General features: G+C 31.5%; 1 long non-coding RNA gene across 1 annotated transcript; it reads right to left on the bottom strand.

The window, feature by feature from the left end:
• Positions 1-7,765: 7,765 nt before the first annotated feature.
• Positions 7,766-8,768, bottom strand: LOC138178515 (uncharacterized). The gene is made up of 3 exons (XR_011172730.1): positions 8,644-8,768; positions 8,284-8,351; positions 7,766-8,057 (listed from the first exon to the last, which is right to left on the bottom strand). It is a non-coding gene; the product is annotated as an uncharacterized LOC138178515 (long non-coding RNA).
• Between the last annotated feature and the right edge of the window lie 833 nt (positions 8,769-9,601).

The raw sequence follows: 9,601 nt of genomic DNA on the forward strand, positions 1-9,601 counted from the left end.
TATATGGTAATACTATATAACGTTATATGTTATAACGTAATACTATATAACGTTATACATTATATGATAATACTGTATAACGTTATACGTTATACGTTATAACGTAATACTATGTAACGTTATACGTTATAACGTAATTCTATATAACGTTATACGTTATATGGTAATACTATATAACGTTATGCGTCATAACGTAATACTATATAACGTTATACGTTATAACGTAATACTATATAACGTTATACGTTATATGGTAATACCATATAACGTTATACGTTATAACGTAATACTATATAACATTATACGATATAACTTAATACTATATAACGTTATACGATATAACGTAATACTATATAACGTTATACGTTATATGGTAATACTATATAACGTTATACGTTACATGGTAATACTATATAACGTTATACGTCATAACGTAATACTATATAACGTTATACGTTATACGTTATAACGTAATACTATATAATGTTATACGTTATATGGTAATTCTATATAACGTTATACGTTATAACGTAATACTATATAACGTTATACGTCATAACGTAATACTATATAACGTTATACGTTATAACGTAATACTATATAACGTTATACGTTATATGGTAATACTATATAACGTTATATGTTATAACGTAATACTATATAACGTTATACATTATATGATAATACTATATAACGTTATACGTTATACGTTATAACGTAATACTATGTAAAGTTATACGTTATAACGTAATTCTATATAACGTTATACGTTATATGGTAATACTATATAACGTTATACGTCATAACGTAATACTATATAACGTTATACGTTATATGGTAATACTATATAACGTTATACGTTATATGGTAATACTATATAACGTTATACGATATAACGTAATACTATATAACGTTATACGTTATAACGTATTACTATATAACGTTATACGTTATAACGGAATACTATATAACTTTATACGTTATAACGTAATACTATATAACGTTATACGTTATATGGTAATACTATATAACGTTATACGTTATATGGTAATCCTATATATAGTTATACGTTATAGCGTAATACTATATAACGTTATACGTTATAACGTAATACTATATAACGTTATGCGTTATATGGTAGTACTATATATCGTTATACGTTATAACGTAATACTATATAACGTTATACGTCATAACGTAATACTATATAACGTTATACGTTATTACGAAATACTATATAACGTTATACGTTATAACGTAATACTATATAACGTTATACGTTATAACGTAATACTATATAACGTTATACGTTATACGGTAATACTATATAACGTTATACGTTATAACGTAATACTATATAACGTTATACGTTATAACGTAATACTATATTACGTTATACGTTATAACTTAATACTATACAACGTTATACGTTATAACTTAATACTATATAACGTTATACGTTATAACGTAATACTATATAACGTTATACGTTATAACGTAATACTATATAACGTTATACGATATAACGTAATACTATATAACGTTATACGATATAACGTAATACTAATATAACGTTATACGTTATATGGTAATACTATATAACGTTATACGTTATATGGTAATACTATATTAAAATTATCTTTATAAATAATTATATTTGTACCCGCGACATTAGTCCGAATAAATAAGCCGCAAGCTTATTCAGTGTGTATTTTCAATCAAAAATAAATAAATAAAACTAAAGGTTTTAATAATAATTATACCCGAGTCGAATAATAAAACCCAAGAATAAACACACTGACGATCATTACGAGGTGATGGCCCCCGACGGTACTTACTCCTCAAGGTAAGAAACTTGATTTTATAAAATTTTCTTCTTCTCTAATAATTTCGCTACATCCGAGAACCGAATCCAATTTACTTATCATCAATTAACATATCCAATTTCATTTCAATTTTGTAAACATTTTCAAGATAAACCATCGATTTTGAAACTAAACAAAGGGTTATTCGCTGCGTAGACTTGCGTAAACGATGTTTTCAATTACTGAAACACTCATTGATCTTCGCATTCCTCCTCCCATTGTTGGCAAAACAATGCCCGTCTTTGGGCAAGGCTTGCGAAATCACACAACTCTTACGCAGAGAGGACTATCAAATTCATCATTGGAATTAATTAACCGATATTTTCATTCTTGCCATCATTGCATACGATTATAAAATAGACTAATTTCCTTCTGAATTTTAACCGAAGGATCATTGGCTGTGTTGGGTTGTGGATAACGGTGTTTTCGATTATCGAAACATCTATTGATCTTCGCATTCCTCCTCCCACTGTTGGCAAAATACTGCCCGTCTTTAGGCAAGGTTTGCGAAATTACACGAACCCCACACAGAGAGGATCATTGAAATCATTTTCTTGTGATCACTAAATTCGAAAGGCAAGAAAATCGAAACGGTAAAAATCACCCTAACAAATGAACTAAGGTCCAGTTCAACGATAGATTCACTGGCGAAATTAAGAGAGAAGAAGAAGGAAACGTAGGGATAAAATTTGTATCAAACAAAGAAAATTCAAAATCCTAACCAATCCATTAACGCGAAAATTCTTGTTCTACTGTCCCTAACGCTATAATATATATATATATATATATATATAATAATATATATAATATATATATATAATATATATATATATATTATATATATATTATATATATATACATATAACAATTTGAATAATTCCATATTCAAGTTTAAATAAATTCCGTGCAGCGAAATCGAATTTTAAAGAAATAGAATTCTCGAACAACCCATACATATGCATATATACATATATATATATATATATATATATATATATATATATATATATATATGTCGGAGATGAAAGGGAAGCCGAAGCCGTTCCTTGGAAATTTTGGGAACATCTTCTAGTAGTCTAGCCTGGATTTTATCATAGCTGTAATTGTTCGAGATTTGTGATATCAAGATTGGGTTCGAGGCGACAATTGGTCGCCGAACGTAGCCACGGTCACGGGATGGATGTTTTATCTAACGGAGGTCTGGAGTGGTTGTATGTGTTCTCCGAGAAATGTGATTGTGGCGGCATGCGACCTCGGGAGCGGGCCTAGCCACGTGTGATGTTGCCTCGGAGGTGCCGATGCAATGGGACATACATTGTATTAGTAATCAAAACTCCAGGCAGAAACTGCCTAGCAACGGCGTTTGGAACTTTCTCGATGCTTCCAACGAGTGTGCCTAGCAACGGCGTTTGGAACCTTCTCGATGCTTCCAAACGGGTATAGAAAACAAAATGCAATCGTACAGGGAGAAAAATCTCCACGAGACTGGCATTCGTCTTGTGACTGCTTTGGAGAGTGACACGTCGTGTTTCTGTGCTTAAGATCAGTCTACGCTTAGTAAGGAGTCATCCCGTTGATCGTGGATTCGTTTGAACTCAAAATCATTGTTTATAACGATTATTAACTTATTGTTTGTAAACCATATTATTCATTGAACTTACTATCCGTTAAACGTATTATTCATTAGCTTTATTATCTGTTAGACTTACTAACCGTTCAACTTATTATCCACTAACTTTATTATTTGTTTAATTTATTATTCGTTCAATATATTTTTTGCTAACTTCATTATTTGTTAAGTTTATTATTCTCTAGACTTATTATTTGTTAGTCTTTGTAATAGACTTGTGTATACGTGAAAATATAATCTTAGTTGTGTTAAACAATGGATAACTCACGTGAAGAACTGTCACGCGCCCAAAATTCCAATCTCACCCCGACATATATATATATATATATGTCGGGGAGGCGTTGCGGATAGGATTGTGGGTGTTTCGTGAGTCTTCATTGAAATTAGCCATCGTTGCGATATAATTTATTTTATTAACTGCCTAACAACGGCGTTTGGAATTTTCTCGATGCTTCCAACGAGTCTGCCTAACAACGGCGTTTGGAACTTTCTCGATGCTTCCAACGAGTCTGCCTAACAACGGCGTTTGGAACCTTCTCGATGCTTCCAAACGGGTATAGAAAAACAAATGCAATTGTACAGTGAGAAAAATCTCGACGAGGCTGGCATTCGTCTTGCTACTGCTTTGGAGAGTGACACGTCGTGTTTCTGTGCTTAAGATCAGTGTACGCTTAGTAAGGAGTCATCCCGTTGATCGTGGATTCGTTTGAACTCAAAATTATTGTTTATAACGATTATTAACTTATTGTTTGTAAATCATATTATTCATTGAACTTACTATCCGTTAAACGTATTATTCATTAGATTTATTATATGTTAGACTTATTAATCGTTCAACTTATTATTCACTAACTTTATTATTTGTTAAACTTATTATTCGTTCAATTTATTTTCCACTAACTTTATTATTTGTTAAGCTATTATTCACTAGACTTATTATTTGTTAATCTTTGTAGTAGACTTGTGTATACGTGTAAATATAATCTCGGTTGTGTTAAACAATGGATAACTCACGTGAAGAGTTGTTACGCGCCCAAAATTCCAACCATACCCCGACATATATATAGTGTCCGACAAATGCAGTCGGGGGTTTTGGGCATTTCGTAAACGCAACACTACTTAACAAAACGCGATCATTCATTATCGCAACGCTAATTCTTATAGTGAATTTAATGCAAATTACTATTTACTATATGAAAAATCTACTTTAAATATTCTGATATTCCTACTTGCAATACTATAAAATTAATTGAAAACTAACATTATTATATTCTAATTTTAAACAATAGAAAACAGAATAAATTCTGATACGTATAATTCTATAAGAAATTCTAAAAATTTATAATAAAATTTGCAAAAGATAATCGCGATATCGTAATTCGCAACTCTAAAACAAACGCGATTATCATTTTATCGCAACTCTAATTCAAACCGTAATCATTTTCCCGCTACGCTAATAAGAAGCCGCGATGTCATCTCGCAACTTTAATACAACCCGTGATTAATTTATCGCAACACTAATAAGAAAAATCGCGAGTGGGGGGGGGGGCTGACATATCGCAGTGCAACCATTTAGGAGGTTGCCGATGAACGATCACACTTGTACAGCTTTTGTAGCTGTACGTGTGATCCAGGAACAGTGTCCGACAAATGCAGCCGGAGGGCTTGGGCATTTTGTAAACGCAACTCTACTCAACAAAACGCGATCATTCATTATCGCAACGCTAAAAGGAAAAATATGTAGAACTCGAGATGGAACAATATAGCAACGCTAACTCTCATAATGAATTTAATGCAAATTACTATTTACTATATGAAAAAGCTACTTTAAATATTCTGATATTGCAACTTGCAATACTATAAAATTAATTCAAAACCAACATTTTTATAATCTAATTTTAAGCAATAGAAAATAGGATAAATTCTAAAAATTTATAATAAAATTTACAAAAGACAATCGCGATATCGTAATTCGCAACTCTAATTCAAACCGTAATCATTTTCTCGCTACACTAATGAAAAGCCGCGATGTAGTTTCGTAACTCTAATACAACCCGTGATTAATTTGTCGCAACACTAATAAGAAAAATCGCGATTTGCCCAATGGGACGATGGACCGATATATACATCGGTCAAAAAAGCAAAGACTACTACTACTACTACTACTACTACTACTACTACTACTACTACTACTACTACTAATACAAATACTAAAAGCGAGCATAGTGACAAAGTAGTAACAATAATGACTTCCCATGCTCTGGATGACCCAGAGGATGGGGAGCCATTAGTAGTTGCCCTCTTGAGTGGCAGTTTGCCGGGCCTCTTCGGCTTATAGCCTCTTCTTTCTTCGGGCGCAATGCCCGCTGAAACTTAAATCTAAGCTCGAGACTTCTAAATCGCAAACAAAAGAAAAACTTATAAAGGTAAAATAATAATATAAACCGCGGAAGCTGATTGAAGTGCACATGGACTGACCAACGGATCACGGCAGTGATCGTTGCCCACTCGCATGTGCGTACTCGAGCAATATACGTTCGTTTCGAACCCACTCGCGACCGCGACCGCGAAATTCGAAAAATCGATAGGCAAAACCAGAGACGAGAGCATGCTCTACCCGTGCCAGTTTCACCGTCGATTTTTCAAATTAGATTTCCAGAAACAGGTTGGTCACACGAAAACACGCCTACCCGACCAGAGACTGTGCCAACCTGCCCGGCCCTACCTACTTATAATTAACAGACATACCAGAAAGTATACTACCTATCCTACCTAGCGCTATATTTAAAAATGGCAAAACAGGCACACCAACACACTCGCTCCACGGTTCTCACACAAACGCTCGGGCGCAAAGGTCCTACACTAGAGAGGACGTCCCGGGACGCCTCCGACACCCGAGCTTAACACACAGCATGCACACTCTAAGGTACGTACCATTTTCCTGAAATCGACTGACGAATGCTAGCGACCATTGCGTGAAACGCGATAAAAGTTAATCTCAATTTTAATTGCAAATATTCATAATTCATAGAGTGAAATTGTAGATAGTACGAAATGTGGTACCATTTATTATAATTTAACAATAAAATTAATGACACTAATATCTCTGATTCGCTGTATTCAATAACGAATCTTTGTTTTTACAGGTTGTGATTGAAATGATATTTGTTTGAATTTATTTTTTATTATTTAGATTTGTAGTAAATGCAATAAATACTGAACGACGCAATTCCACACCCTAACCACACACACTATGTGGAAAGTACGTCGTGCACGATACGCTAACTCATCGTCAGTCGCTTACAAATTATTATAAAATCAATGGTCATCGTACTCATTGCTTTTCTCTCACCCAAGTAGCACCTGAGCACGTGAGTGAGATTAAGGGGTTAAACCTGAAAATCCTAACTAAAAAACGTATTAGTGCATCTAATTTGTATCTAACGGACTAATCTTTCTTCATTTTGCATTTTCGAACTTTATCTCTATTACTATCACTGTATAGTCTAGGTTATTAATTTTATAATTTACCGAAATACTAATATTGAATTTATTTATAAAAAACAGCATAAATAAGATCAATGCAATATAATGATTCATTCAAATAATTGACTCTACGAACTATTGAAATTCCACTACAAAAGAGACAAATTGACAATGAATAAGAAATTTATTTAATAACTGACTCAAAGTTACATATTATTGCAAACAACCTCAGGCAATTCCTTCGTCAAAGCACATTTTCGAAAGCACAAAAACAATGTTCAAAACTTGCTGCTTTGATTCCAAAATTTGCCTGTCGCGAAATTTCTTCTTGCACATGAAATTCCATGCATATTTGTACGGTAGGACTGAACTTTACTATCTTTATATGTATATTTTAAATTAATACTCAAATTAAAAAATGAATGGCAAACAATTAAATCCATCGTAATAGCGCCAGGTGAAATAAAAAATGACTTATTATCGTTATTATTAAATATGTAATAATCGCAATTTTTAATGCAACGAAGTCGGAGGGCATCCGACTTCATCACTACGAAACATTTAATTAAATCATTGCAACTCTCTCTAGATATACATTTTTAATACACTCCAACTTTAAAAGTGATTACAATGAACATACATGTATATCTTCAATCACAAATATTCAAACTAATTGTTAATATAATATCGTTATAATATCAGTTAGTAGTATTATTAATATTGTTAATGTAAAATTGTTCAGTATATCATGTAATTAACATAAACAAAAACGCGATATGCAAGAAGACCTATCCTAAACTAATAAATTTAAAAACAGAATGTTACTACTCACGGGTATAAAAAATACCCGCGGTCACTATGCTCGCAAAAAATTCTACGTAATACAACCAGTCACCCGTGTCGATTCGGACCTTTCGTCCTACGACATGATTGAGTGACCGGAGGGACAAAAATGCATGCGACTCACCATAAGATGCGAGGAGCGTAGTCATCGATGCTATGGTAGCCCAGGGAAAGTTGTCGTGAAGACCGTTATCAAGGAGGAGTCACGCAATCCAATCCCATCATGGAAAAAACTGTAACAATGCATGGAATATTATAATTTAGTCATACTATGTTATATTTTATATTATTACTTATATTATATTATAATATAATATGACGTTAATTAATTGGAAAATTTAAAGCAGTGGAGGATTAATGTCTATTAATCTATATTAAAATTTTAATGACAATATTCAAATTAGGAGTAGCAAATTGAAATATATAGCAATAGAATTAAATAATTTACATATTACTTACATTCTTGACTTTTGAAACACCACTAGGTCCTTTTCAGGAAGCAGGAGGAAGAGGAAGGAGTGATAAACCTTTAACAAAACATATGTCTTCTTATAGATATATAAATAATACATGCGTGAATAATTTATTTTGAAACTTAATGATTCAGCAAAAAATGTTAAATAACGTAATATGGAATTCTATGATAACCTTAAACTTTAATAACAATAGGAAAATTAAATTGTTAGTGAACTTTAATTACTGTAACAACTGAAATTCTGATATTAAAGTATAAAATCAGACTTGTTTTTTTATTGTGAATAATTATAGCAAAATACAAGGAATAAAATTAATTGGAGTACAATATGCAAAGATTCTTACATGCTTAGTTTTGAAGCATCACTGCGTCCTTCCCAAAGCACAGGAAGAAGTAAAAATTATGAAAAACTAAAACAAAACATATGAAATATCATAATTTGTTCTTAAAAAATAATATATCGTTAATAATAAAATAATATATAATAAATAAAAATAATATATTGTTAAAAAAGTCTAAGGTAATGGAAAATAAAACTCTATTAAAACTTGAAATGTTAATAACAATAAAAATTGAAATTGTGTTAAAATCTAATTACTATACAAATAGATTGTTTTCTAATAACAATTAAATGTTTTGCATAATTTGTTATATATTAATATAAAAACATTAATTAATTAATTAATAGTATATCCGATTATTAACGATAATCTGTATAACCGAAACATTTTTATATGTGAACAGTTTCAAATGTGATTTCTTTAACCTCTTTTTGTTTCATCTTAATATTTTCAACAAATTATGCAACTATTTATAAAATGATGTTATTATATGCCAATCGTAAGCGGTATAGCAATTATTTAGCAAATATCGATTACTATTGATCCAATAAAAAGAGAAAATAGTCGTATACGTACCTCTGCTTTGTTATAACACGTCAATCATTGCTAAATCGGCATAAAAATCAACGATTCGATTTATTAATAATCATCTATGACGTTCATCTTATTTCAGTTCGAATTATCGATTGTTGATCGCTTGTGGCGTCTGTGATGTGTATTCTTTCAGTGTTTTCAGTCATGTGTCCAGCCAATAATCTACACAAAAAAAAACAATTTCAAATAAATGTACGACAAAACCAATAATTTGCAATAACAGAACAAATTATAGTAAAAGCCGGTAATGTGAATTATCGATAATTTTAACCTAACCCTATCAGAAATACAGTTAAGGATAAATGTATAAAAATCAATAATAAAGCAATTATTGTGAAATAAAATAAAAATAGAACCCAGATTCTAC

This window comes from Bombus flavifrons, chromosome 3, assembly GCF_040668555.2.
Source record: "Bombus flavifrons isolate JBK064 chromosome 3, iyBomFlav1_principal, whole genome shotgun sequence".
Taxonomy (NCBI): domain Eukaryota; kingdom Metazoa; phylum Arthropoda; class Insecta; order Hymenoptera; family Apidae; genus Bombus; species Bombus flavifrons.